The sequence below is a fragment of the Perca flavescens genome, chromosome 8, assembly GCF_004354835.1.
Source record: "Perca flavescens isolate YP-PL-M2 chromosome 8, PFLA_1.0, whole genome shotgun sequence".
Taxonomy (NCBI): domain Eukaryota; kingdom Metazoa; phylum Chordata; class Actinopteri; order Perciformes; family Percidae; genus Perca; species Perca flavescens.
The window spans coordinates 9,021,577-9,034,233 of NC_041338.1; the positions used below are offsets into that span (position 1 = coordinate 9,021,577).

The 12,657-nt window shown below is 40.6% G+C and overlaps 1 protein-coding gene across 1 annotated transcript in view; it reads left to right on the forward strand.

Annotated features, from left to right (window-relative positions):
* kiaa1549la (KIAA1549-like a) overlaps positions 1 to 12,657 on the forward strand; it is a 198,396-nt gene that overhangs the window by 136,847 nt on the left and 48,892 nt on the right. The gene's annotated exons all lie outside the window — the stretch shown is intronic.

The following is a 12,657-nucleotide window of genomic DNA, read 5'->3' on the forward strand; positions in this document are numbered from 1 at the left end:
ATAGAGCCAACCTATTTTCACATGTAAATCGGTAAACTATGTGTTTATTCCGATCAAAACTAGAGTTGTAATAGTTAGAAAAGTGGAAAGACGACCCAAAACTGCTTTTCATAGTTTTATTTAGTTTCTCTTGACTTTGAATGAAGTGTATTTTACGATGCTAAAACTACTGTTTATTTACATGTTTTTATGTTTAAAAAAAGGATCTCACTCTTTAACAGAAAGGTACACTTCCTTTTATAATCCTTTCCATAATGTTGTCAGACACTTATCTACACCAACCTTAGCCAGTCAATGCAAAACGAGCACTTTTGTGAACGTAAATACAAGCTGCACGATTGCCCTATTAACGTACATTGCATCTTGTTTCGACGCTGCTGACTGCAGCAATCTTGCTTAATACTGGACCAGTGTCAAAGACTGTTGTTCCCATCAGGCACTTATACCTCTTTCACACCACCTACCAGGGTTGGGCTAGGGTTCTATGATCAGGTTCAACCCTTCTTTTGGAAATTAAAACCAAGCCAGTCTACATGACAATTCAGAGCTCACCTGGGTCAAACCGGGAGCAATGCATAACAGTTACCTTAAGTGCCAAAAATGGGCTGGGCTTTCACCTCATATTTAGTGAACAGCTAACATCACATACTACAGTGCATCTGTATACCAGCAGAATTAATGTTTTGTTGATGTTTCATTTTCTGATTCTTTCGCAGTGATTACGTTCTAAAGCACAAATAAATAACCACCAAACACACGACACTCTGCATATTTATCGCAGCAGCTGGAAAAGGAAGTAGGTTACTCTAGTATTGGTTTTTGAACAGATGAGGGGAGAACATTTCTCTTTGTTAGATTTCATTAAAAGTAAAGTTGGGCTTTGCTGTTGGCCCTCACGACTCATTTAAAAAAAAGACAAAGACAAAAAAGAGAGACATTGTGCTACCACAGCAGCCGAGCACAGCAGTCTGCAGACGGGTGTCAGAAAGAGCGGCGGTGCTGAGAGAATTTAACAAAACTTCTTTTTATAAGTTAACGTTCTACGCTGGGTTTTTACAGGCAGTTTTGCAGGCAGTTTTCCCTGTAAAACTCCGTTCAGTTCAAGTTTATTTCATATGCATATTAGTACAGAGTACCACAGCAATGAAATACAATGTGCCTTTTCAATAACACCAGTCAATAAGTAACAATTATAAATAACATTTAAAAACATCTAAGCACAGAAACCAGAACTAACTAATTATAGTGCTGCGTTTCCAGTAAATGTTTTGGAGCGGTTCAAGTAGAACCCCGATGATTTTAGATGCAGTTTTGACCACCTTTGTCAGACGATTTAGGTCATGTGAAGTAGCCCTGCCAAACCACACTACAATGTTGGCTGTCAGTATACTCTCAATTGTACATTCTGTAGAATGTTAAGTGACATACCATATTTCTTAAGACACCTCAGGAAATAAAGCCTCTGATGTGCCTTCTTGATGGTACACCTGATATTGAAGGACCATGAGAGGGAATCTGAAATGTGGATCCCTAAGAACTTAAAGGTGTTGACAATTTCAACTAGAGAGTTGTTAACATAGACAGGTGTATGTGTGGGTGTGTTCTTCCTGAAATCTATGGTAACTTCCTTAGTTTTCCCCACATTAAGGGACAGATTATTTCTGCGGGACCACATGATAAAGTTACTCACCTCATCCCTGTAGGCAGTTTTGTTATTGCTGTCAATGAGTCCTATCACAGTAGTATCATCTGCAAATTTTACAATACTGTTAGTGGGATGTTTTGCAATACAGTCATAAGTATATAGACTATATAATAGAGGACTTACCGGCAATTTCCACTGCGGAACGTCTGCAGAACATCGACGGAGTCATTAGGTTTCCATTAAAGTCAATGTGTGTATTGTATTTTGAACAGAAATTAAAACTGGCAAAAAATTATTTAGTTTGAGTAAACAAAAACCTATTCCGTGCACAATAAATGTATTTGCATGTCTTTCTCTGCTCGCAGGTAGACGCTGCTGCGCTCCGGTCATGTCTCCCTCGCTCTCAACCTCTTCACTCTGCACGCTCAACTCTAAAAACACTCGCTTTATTCATGCCTGCAGCCCGTTTCTTGACCCTGCCATGGTCTGTGTCCATCAGAGCAAAAGCCCACACAGTTTTCCCATTTAAGTCCGTGTTCATTGAGGTACCTGTCCATGATCTTAAACAGCTCATCAGCTGTGGCTCTATTTTTTATGTATTTGCAAAACAGCAAATCCTCGCACAGTGACCCGCCATTCACAAAGCGGACGTACGAGATGAACAAGCAGTCTTTATTGCTGTCAGTAGCTTTGTCCACTTGTAATGCAAAACGACTGTCTTTTATTTTTTACAATTTTTAATAATTTAATAATCTCCCGGCTGCGGAGGTTGTAGACGGTGAAAGCTCAAGCTCAAATATCTCTTCATTTGGTTGCCGCAATTTGGAAAGGCACAAACTCAAACCATTTTCTCATATTTGTCCTGCTCTAACTCCAAGCTCCGTCTGTCAGCTCTGTGAGCTCCTCCCTGCTTCTGACGACAGGCTCCGCCGTTGCTAGGTTACCTATGCAAATGAGCTGTTGAACTGCTGAACTGCAGCTCTGCTCGCTTCACTGTGGGGTCAGGTTACAGCCTGTTGATACATACTCATTACTATGGACAGGACCTCGGCAAATCGTTTTTTTGTGGAAAAAATTCGGAAAAACATTTTGGAATATTGGATTGTATGAGCTCAGCACTTGATTGCTGTGGATTTGACCGGAAAGCAGTAAGTCAACAGAGGTAAGGATTAACACAACTTGTATGCCTTTCTGTCACATCTACTGCTGTCAAATTCGCTGTGTTCCCTCGTAAGGAATAACTGCACTAGTAATGGCATTTCGAACATGTTTAGAGGCTAAAAACACGTTTAAAACTTGCCCTGTTTAAGCCTTGTTTAAGACTGTTAGGTGTAAAATCTCGCAGGAGGATAACTCGGTGTAGGCGGCACCGTTTGTTTTTGTTTTTCTCGCTACTGACAGTACTCTTGATTTACAAGCAACAGAGCTACGGGTTGAAATCGACCGGAATTCTCCTTTAATTTGTTGGGTCTCATACTGTCTGCTGCTAGTGGTTTAAAGGAACATGCCGACTTATTGGGACTTTAGCTTATTCACCGTAACCCCCAGAGTAAGACAAGTCCATACATACCCTTCTCGTGTCTGTGCATGTTGTAAGGCTGTCTGACGGCTCCACCAGTAGCTTAGCCTAGCACAGAATGCAGGTAACTAGCCTACTGCTCTGAATAAGTGACAAAATAACGCCAACATTTTCCTATTTACATGTTGTGATTTGTAGAGTCACAGCGTGTACAAAAAACAACGTAACACAAGACACAGCCACCTTCTAACGTAAACAAACCAGGAACTATATTCTCAGACAGGCTTGCAAATCATTCCGCCCAAGTACTATATTCTTCCGCCTGAGAATATAGTTCCTGGTTTGTTTACGGTTAGAAGATGGCTGTGTCTCATGTTACATTGTTTTTTGTACACGCTGTGACTCTACAAATCACAACACGTAAATAGGCACATGTTTGCGTTATTTTGTCACTTATTCGGAGCAGTAGGATTGCTGGAACCATTCACCTGCATGTTCTGTGCTGGCCTGATGCTGCTGGAGCCGTCAGCCAGCCTTACAACACGCATGGAGATGAGAAGGGTATGTATCTACTTGTCTAACTCTGGGGGATAGGGTGAATAAGCTAAATTCCCAATAAGTCGGCGTGTTCCTTTAAGCACAGGACACACATCGGTCTCTCCTCTGCCCCCACCACCGCTGCCGTGAATCCAAGAGCAAGATAGCCTTCATCACATTTTCTTTTCGGTTGGCTTTTTGGTTGATTAGGCACACATCTATCTAAGTGATTATATAGTTATCCTGGTAATACTGATAACGTTATATATGTTGTAAAGCAAGGAATAAGGAATGATTTTGCTATTTCTTTGTTTTGGGGTTTTCATCCGGCCTCGCTGACAACACTAGCTACACTTTCGGCATAACTATAGTATATTTACAGTTTGAATTTCGTCACGGCACGTATATTACAGGTTCCCCAAGGTCTTACAAAGCTTAGCTAACACTTGTCCGATTTTGGATTTCAATTTAATGCATTTTTGTGAATTTCAGAGGTCTCGTTAGGAGGAGGCTAGCTAACTCTCATTGATGGACTCCAGTTCGCCGCGGGCTCTATCAATAAGACTTGCGGACAAGAGGCATTTATTTCCCCAATTGTTTGTTTAAATAACTCAACACACATCCATTATAAGATGAACTGAAACCTGCGGTAAGAGATTGCGGGCGTAACAAGCTCGCTGACCATGCTCTCAGTAACAAATTTAGCAGGAAGAGGGGAGGGAGAACAGCGAGCTACAGACCCTGGAGCTCTGTCAGGGCAGCGGCGTTTGGTAGTCCAGTCACCCAGAAAGTGTGAGTTTGCGCGGGTATTGAGCACCGCGGCCTAACGGCCGTGACGGAGCTCAATCGAGCTCACAGCAGGCCGGGGTCTGTGACGGAGGACAGGCAGGGCGGCGATGTAGCAACCCAGGCAGCACCGGCCGCTGAACTCCGACACACAGTCGGACAAAATTTGCAATTAGCCATAAAGTTTCGTAAAACAGCCCATATTTGAGCTTTACATAGTTGATTTCGAGCATGAAAAAGTTTCAGAAGTGAATTTTGTAATGGAATAGCAGAGATCTGCGCGACCTAGATTCAGAAGAATCTAATGTAGCTAATGTAAATGTTGGGGCGTGACCGTTCTCTTAATACATCCATGGGCGTGACAATGAAGGTACAGGTCTTGAGATGCTTACGTTAACTTCCAACTTTGTTGAGATTCACCCGTTTTCAGCGGCAGTTTTAAAATATGAGATTTTCATAGTAAAGGGGTGTCAATGGGATTTTGAGCTTCTATGTATGTCCTATTTACCCACCGAACTGTTGTTATTCAACTATGCCATGGTAAAATCGGTTTTGCATTCTATCACCCCTTTAATTCTGTTTGCCAAGGCTATATTTTTATTGGCTTGCAAAGTAGCTATCTGTTGCTAACGCTAACGTTAGCTAATTTATGTCAAAAATCAGTAGCTAACTAACGTTACTGCCAAGATATGGTTTCATTTTAAGACAGTATAAACACATAACAACAATTGACGAGTCTTACAACATCTTTCTGGTCTCTAGTGAAACCATATCTTGGCAGTAGTTAGCTAACGTTTCTGCTTTTTGAGATAAATTAGCGTTAGCAACGGATAGTTCCTTCGCAAGCTAATTCAGGTTAATAAAACACAGTAATGTAACCAAAGTATTAAAAACTACTTACAAGTAGCTATAGTGTGACACGCCTATTGCTGTTCAGAGACCTAACTTAGCTAGTGCTGCGAGGCCTGTTCAGATGACATGTCGGTGTCACTGCCCGATGTGAGTCGAGTGCAGATGTGAGTCGTGCATGCTCAGATTTGAACGGTTTACAGCATAACGTGTCATACCTGATGTTACTCGAGTCAGACAGGCTCTGGTTGACAGGGTTCTAAATTTACTTTTTTGATCACCAGCCAATCAGAATTCATAATTTCCACTAGCTAAATTTTTTCTGGTGAAAATAAGAGAAATTAAGATTGCCACTGAATGCATTTGATTAACATTTTTGGCATGAAAAATACATATAAAGTACAATACATACAACAAAATATACACAGAAAGTGCAAACATTTCATTTCAAGTTTGGGATCTATCTACGTATCTATCTATCTATCTGTAGTATCTATCTATCTATAGTATCTATCTATCTATCTATAGTATCTGTCTATCTATCTTTATATCTATCTACAGTATATATCTATCTTTATATCTGTCTATCTATCTACAGTATCTATCTATCTTATATCTATCTTTATATCTACAGTATCTATCTTTATATCTATCTATCTATCTACAGTATCTATCTTTATATCTATCTTTATAATTCAATTTCAATTCAATTTTATTTATAGTATCAAATCATAACAAGAGTTATCTCGAGACACTTTACAGATAGAGTAGGTCTAGACCACACTCTATAATTTACAAAGCCCCAACAATTCTAATAATTCCCCCAAGAGCAAGCAGAGCGACAGTGGCGAGGAAAAACTCCCTATTAGGAAGAAACCTCGGACAGACCCAGGCTCTTGGTAGGTGGTGTCTGACGATGCCGGTTGGGGAAGTGATGAACAGAGGCAATAATAGTCACTTTAAAGATAAGGAATAGTGACTTAAAATGATAGTCGTAGTAGTTCATGTTATATGAGTGACCGGCAGGGCGTTACAGGATGTAGCGCAGCACAGCAGAGCATGGATGGACGTAGCTGGAAGCTGCAGGGTTCAGCAGAGCTTGGTAGGGAGTGCAGCAGGACCACGGCGACAGCTGCAACCAAGATCTTGGTGCCAACGTGCTCCAAGGAAATATGCTGGTTTATATCTGTCTTTATATCTATCTTTATATCTGTCTTTATATATATCTATCTACAGTATCTATCTTTATATCTATATATCTTTATATCTGTCTATCTCTATATCTATCTATCTACAGTATCTATCTTCATATATATCTATCTATCTACAGTATCTACAGTATCTATCTATCTTTATATCTATCTATCATTTGAATCACGTCTTCAGAGCTCTTCTTCTTCAGAGGTGGTGCCATCAGAATCTGAGCCACCCTCGGTTCCTTTTGTTCCATGTTTGCGCACATAGTCAGGCCTGCTTGAACGCACACTGTCAGCATGCCAGATGTCAATGGCTTTGGTTGGATCAAAGTCTTTGATGTCAGGTGAGCACAACTGGGTTTTAAGGAGGTCGGAGAGGGTCTCACCTTTTAGGCGTAAGCGCCAGTCACTCTTTACCTGCTTCATAACAATGAACCATCTTTCACAGTCAGCTGTAGTTGCAGGGATGGTGAGGAGAGCATCAAAAAGATCAAGGACATCAGGACACCAATGGCACAGCGTTCTGTTCACAGTAGGCCAGGTCTTCTCAAAGGTTCCTCTAGCAGGGTGAGACAGACAATATGCATTATGCACTTGCAAACAATTATACATTTTCAAATGCAACTTTAGTTATTAAAAGATGGCATAAAATTTGGATTGTGTCTTTTACAAATTACATTTACTCCTATTCCTGATAAACAAAATAAAACAATATTATCTCACAATATTAGACATTTCTATAGAGCTTGGGAACCTTTCAAGCACTTGTTTAAAAACGCTACTGATAAGGTACATCAGTATGAGATTTTTTTTCTCAAACATTCTCCAAGTACCTTGGCTGAATCCTGCTGCGTACAGTTCAATCTTGAGAATTGTCCATTGATCAGGGATCAACTCCACATCCACTCCAGCAGACAGTAGAAGAGGTCAGAAGTGACTGATGAGTTTATTTACCTCTTCATCACCAAAATCTGAGAACAAAAGGGAAAACATTAATATAAAGTTAAGCAGTTGTCTTAAAACATAAAATGCGTAAAGATTTGTTCATTACATTTGAATTGCTAACCTGAACTCGTGTCTGCAGGACACCACTGTTCATATCACTAAATCTAGCAGTGATGCACAGAGAATCGATCAGCTAATTCTTTGCCTTGTCATGCCGGTCGGCATCAGTAGGCTTCAGGAGGACTCCTTCAGGAGTCTGTGTACAGCACTGCTCTCAGCTTAGGCCCAGGTCTATAGTTGTGCAGAGATAGATGGATGGCCGTCTTTTTATTTATACTGAGGTGAAAACACACAAACACAACCTAAAATCAAATGATAAATTGTAGGATATAAGATACATACCTTGACTTGTACTTTTCTATGACAGCCTGAGTGGAGGAAAGGCAGCTCTGAGCTTCAGCCAGGGTCGACACTGACCTCTGCAGTGACTTGGAGAGGTTGCTCAGTTGATAGATGGTGTCATGGAGAAGGCAGCAAAACCTGAGCACTCCACCATCCTTGCCTATTTTGAGGAACCCCTTGGCTTTTGCCCTCAGAACAAAATTGATGTCCGTGGCCTCCTGGGACTACAAACAAAACAACTGCATTATATTAGACAGCATTTAAAACTGATTAAAAGAAAAAGAAAGCAAACATTAAATAATCCATCTACACTGCTGGTTTTAGTAGGCTATACATTAACATACCTTCTCCTCCAAGTGGCGTACAATGCCGGCATATCCTCTGAGAAAATGGTCAAGTGCTTTGAAGAGATGTGGTAGCTACCGGGTTCCACCTACTCTGGTTGGCATCAAAGCCTTCATGTGGAGCTCCCTGAAGTGTTGCTTTAGGCTGGCCCCGTTCACTCCACTCTTATGATAAAAGGTGTAGAGTCCACTAAACAGGTCTTCAACTTTCCTGGCCATCACATTTTTCCTTATTCCGTCTGAAAAGGCAAGCTCTAGCTTATGGGCCATGCAGTGGATCCCCAGCACATTTGATCTGTCTGTACGCAGTTTTGTAACTACACCATTGTTTACTCCTGTCATTACATCTGTGGTGATTGCCACTGGCTTGTTCTTCCAATCAGTGCTGACTCCACTTTCCATTATACTGCACACTGCTTCAGCTATATTTGTAGCATCTGGCTTTGAGACAGCTTTTACCCTGACAAAATCAAGTACTGCCAGGGGGATAAATGACCAAGAACAGAGCCTCATGCATGTAATGCCTCATGCATCACCGGCCAAACTGGCTAGTAAGTTTTTATTAACACCCGCCAAAATGAATTTTAACACGCATTTGGCGGGTTTGCGGGTGTTAATTTAGAACCCTGCTGGTCGAGTGCAGATGTGAGTTGCGCATGCTCAGATTTAAACGGTTTACTCCATAACGTGTCTTACTGAAATTTGTGAAATCCATAAAATAATAAAAGTTTCTCTTTACATACAATAACAGAAGATGGTAATCATTTCAAAAATCGTTTTAGCTATCTATGATTATTTAATTGCTAACATTAGGTCAAAATGCCATTCAAGTGACAGCCTTTGTTGTGTTTGATTGCTAACTTGTAGCTAGCAGTCATTTCAAAAACGTTTTAGCTAGCTATCTATGATTGTTAGATTGCTAACGTTAGCTCAAAACGCCATTCAAGTGACAGCCTTTGTTATGTTTGATTGCTAACTTGTAGCCAGCAGCAGCAGTTATTTCAAAAACGTTTTAGCTATGATTGTTTGATTGCTAACGGTAGCTCATAGACTGTGTGTTAGCTCAAAAAGCTGTTAGCATCTTGGAGGCACTTGTCGCAAAGTGACGCATGCGCAACTCACATCTGCCCTCATCGCAAAGTGATGCATGCGTGACTCAAATCGGCACTCGACTCACATCGGGCAGTGACAGTTGGCTGCTGTGTGCGAGCTAGATTGCTTGTAAATGCTGAGTCAAACTAATGTTAGTCACACAAGGAGATGTGAGTCAAACAAAACAACGGCATTATAGTACACACAAATATTAAGACATTTCTGTGATATAAGTCAATAATACAAAATACTGACCGAAATGTGTTTTACAGTCGAAAACCACCACTGTAGTCAGCTGTAGGTGTTGACTGAAAAAGACTGTTCCTCCTAGATTTTTGTTTCCTGCTACTTCCAATCTAATTGGAGATGAACAGCCAATCAGAATTGACCTTTAATTCTCCGATTGGTTGGTTTTGTGGCACACTTGTAACGATATGAAAATTTTAGCAAGTGTGTCTAGAGTTGAGCGCGCAGAGTGAAGAGGTTGAGAGCGAGGGAGATATGACCGGAGTGCAGCAGCGCCTACCTGCGAGCAGAGAAAGACATGCAAATACATTTATTATGCATGGAATAGGTTTTTGTTTACTTAAACTAAATGATTTTTTGCTAATTTTGTTAATTTCTGTTCAAAATGCAATGTGCTTGCAAAATATAGTTCTCTGTGCTCAAAACATACAATTACTCGCTCAGGAATGAGACATAAAACGCCATAAGTTTGCACCCAGGAGGCTGAAACAAGGCAAGTTTTAAACGTGCTTTTAGCCTCATAACCCCTTGACGCCTGAATTTATTCACAATTATATAAACAAAATATTATGTGTTTCTGGCTCCAAGCTGATGCTAAATTAAGTTGAGATTGTTAATTTGTCCATAGCATATGGAATAGATATAAATTTAGGTATGATGCAAATTAGCAACAACAGGCATTATGGTAAAATTCTTTACAAAATGGTAAAATTAATAAAACACATAGTAGATTTTATTCATGTCACAAAGTTGTTAGAACTTCTAAACTGTAAATGACAAATACATGCATCTTGACAACGGCAAGGAAGAAAACACTCTCCTACTCCCTAACATTGACAGTAGTTTCTTTAGGGTTAGGGGTAGGGTTAGGTTTAGAGGTAGGATTAAGTTTAGGGGTAGGGTTAGGGGTAGGGTTAGGGTTAATTTCGCTTCCGTGAACCAGATGTATCTCCCACTCCGACCGGTCCTACGAGAAACCAGTGCATGCAAAAGGTTCCTAGGTATGTATCGCATGTAAACAAACCGGCATTGGGGGGGAATACACACGCTATCTCGCCTGCAGTCGGAATGGAAGCAGTTTGATGCAAATTAGCGACAGTCGGCGTTAAGGGGTTAACATGTTCGCTATGTCATTACAAGTGCCTACCCATGTGAAGTGATTCCTTCCGAGTGAACACAGTGAATCTGACTGCATTAGATGTGAAAGAAATGCATACATGTGCTAATTCAGCTCTGTTTAGTTCCGGTGTTGAGACGGCAAGACTTAGGAACCATCTACAGAGATACAACAAAAATACTGTATTTATTAATTTAATGATTAAATAAGGTAGTGTCTCCAAACTTACCTCAATTATAACTGCTAGTTGTACGACAGCGCTTACTTTAAAAAAATAAGCATATGCCTATTTTTGAAAATATTTATGTATCTATTTTCGGTGTTGTAGTTTGTAGACGGTCCCGAAGCACTTGTCCTGCCGTCTCAACACCAGAACTAAACAGAGCCGAATTAGCAAAACTTTGTGAGTAGGACTGATGGGAATTCTCATGGAGAGTCAAACAGCCGACATTTGATGGTAAGATGTTTGAGGACCGGTGAACAAGAGTCGGATATCACTTAACACGAGTTAAAGCACACACCCCTACCTTTCGACTTGCCAGTCGTGTCTTTGGCCCGGTCCAAACGATATACGGGGAAGCCGTCCAAGTGTATGGCACTGTCCGGATAGTCCAATGTTAGCCACGTCTCCGTAAAACAGAACACACAGCAATTCCCCAGATCTCGATGTACACTGATCCAGCAGCGGAGCTCATCCATCTTGTTGCCGATATGTTTGCCAACAGCATGCTTGGTATTGGAATATGTCGGTTCCGTAGCCTCACCAACAGTCCCCCACATCTTCCTCTCTTACACCCATATCGCCTTCGGTAACCAGTGCGCCAGGTCTCTGAGGTTTTGGTAGATGTAGACAATTTTGGAGCATTTTGTCTGATTTGTCCAATAAAGTCTGGCGATCATAAGTGATAAGGGAGGACGTAGGCTGAATTATTCAACTTTTAAGTAAGGTTAAAACTAACACAAAGCGCAACGTGAGAGAGAGACTCGCAGCGTGTCACCATACATCGCGCCATCTCGCTACCGCTCTGCAAAAGGCAGACTAGTGAACATCCGGGCACCCACTGCCAGTGGACTGTTCGGAAATGAATTGAACGGCTGCGCTCTGCTATTGTTGAAGCTGCCTGTGAAAATCCTAGTTTTATACAGTCTATGGTGAAAACCCAGCGCAAAGCACAGTGGAACAAATTTATCTTGTTTTTTCAAGGGTGTGGGAACCTGTGATGACCCACTGTCATTTCCAACCAATCACATAATTTGTACTGCCCCGGCTGTTAGCAACCCAGGTTGTGCGCAGATCATATTGAAATCAAGACACAAAAACCAGGGTCCATGTTGAACAAAAACGGTAGTTATCCTTTAAAGGTGATTCTGATACTTTGATAAAAAAAAAAAAATCTTTTTAGACCCAGGATTATAAGACACACATGCTTACACTACCTGTTATCAGTGTAGTTAATGTACTGCATCATTGACATGACGTGTTCAACAGATTACAAAGCAGATCATTTTCCAGCTTTGCAGATTCACTGTTTGGTGGCATAATCATTGCTCTGAACAAAGATAATGCTGCAACATTGCAGAATCAAAGCAAAATCTCTTTTGCATCAGCAAACCAATGTTCACAGTAATTTCTGTGATTTATAGTGTTTAAGCAAGTGAATGAATGATTACCCAGAGGAGAGGAGGAGAGGATGAATAATTGTTTAATTTTCTCACTAATGTTTACAGAGAATGGGAGATGGACAGAACTGGAAGAAAAGCAGACTGGAGCACACTGGAGCTCTGTTCAAGGAAATAGAATAATAAAAGTGTAAATCCAGTAAACTAGAAGCATACATGTGCGATTCATAGAGAAAGAATGATTTAATACAAAATCATATGAAGGACAATATAATACAGTATAGATGAAAAAAGACACAAAAAAGAAATAATAAGAGTAATAGAAGAATGCATATAAGTGGAGTATTACTATAAATAAC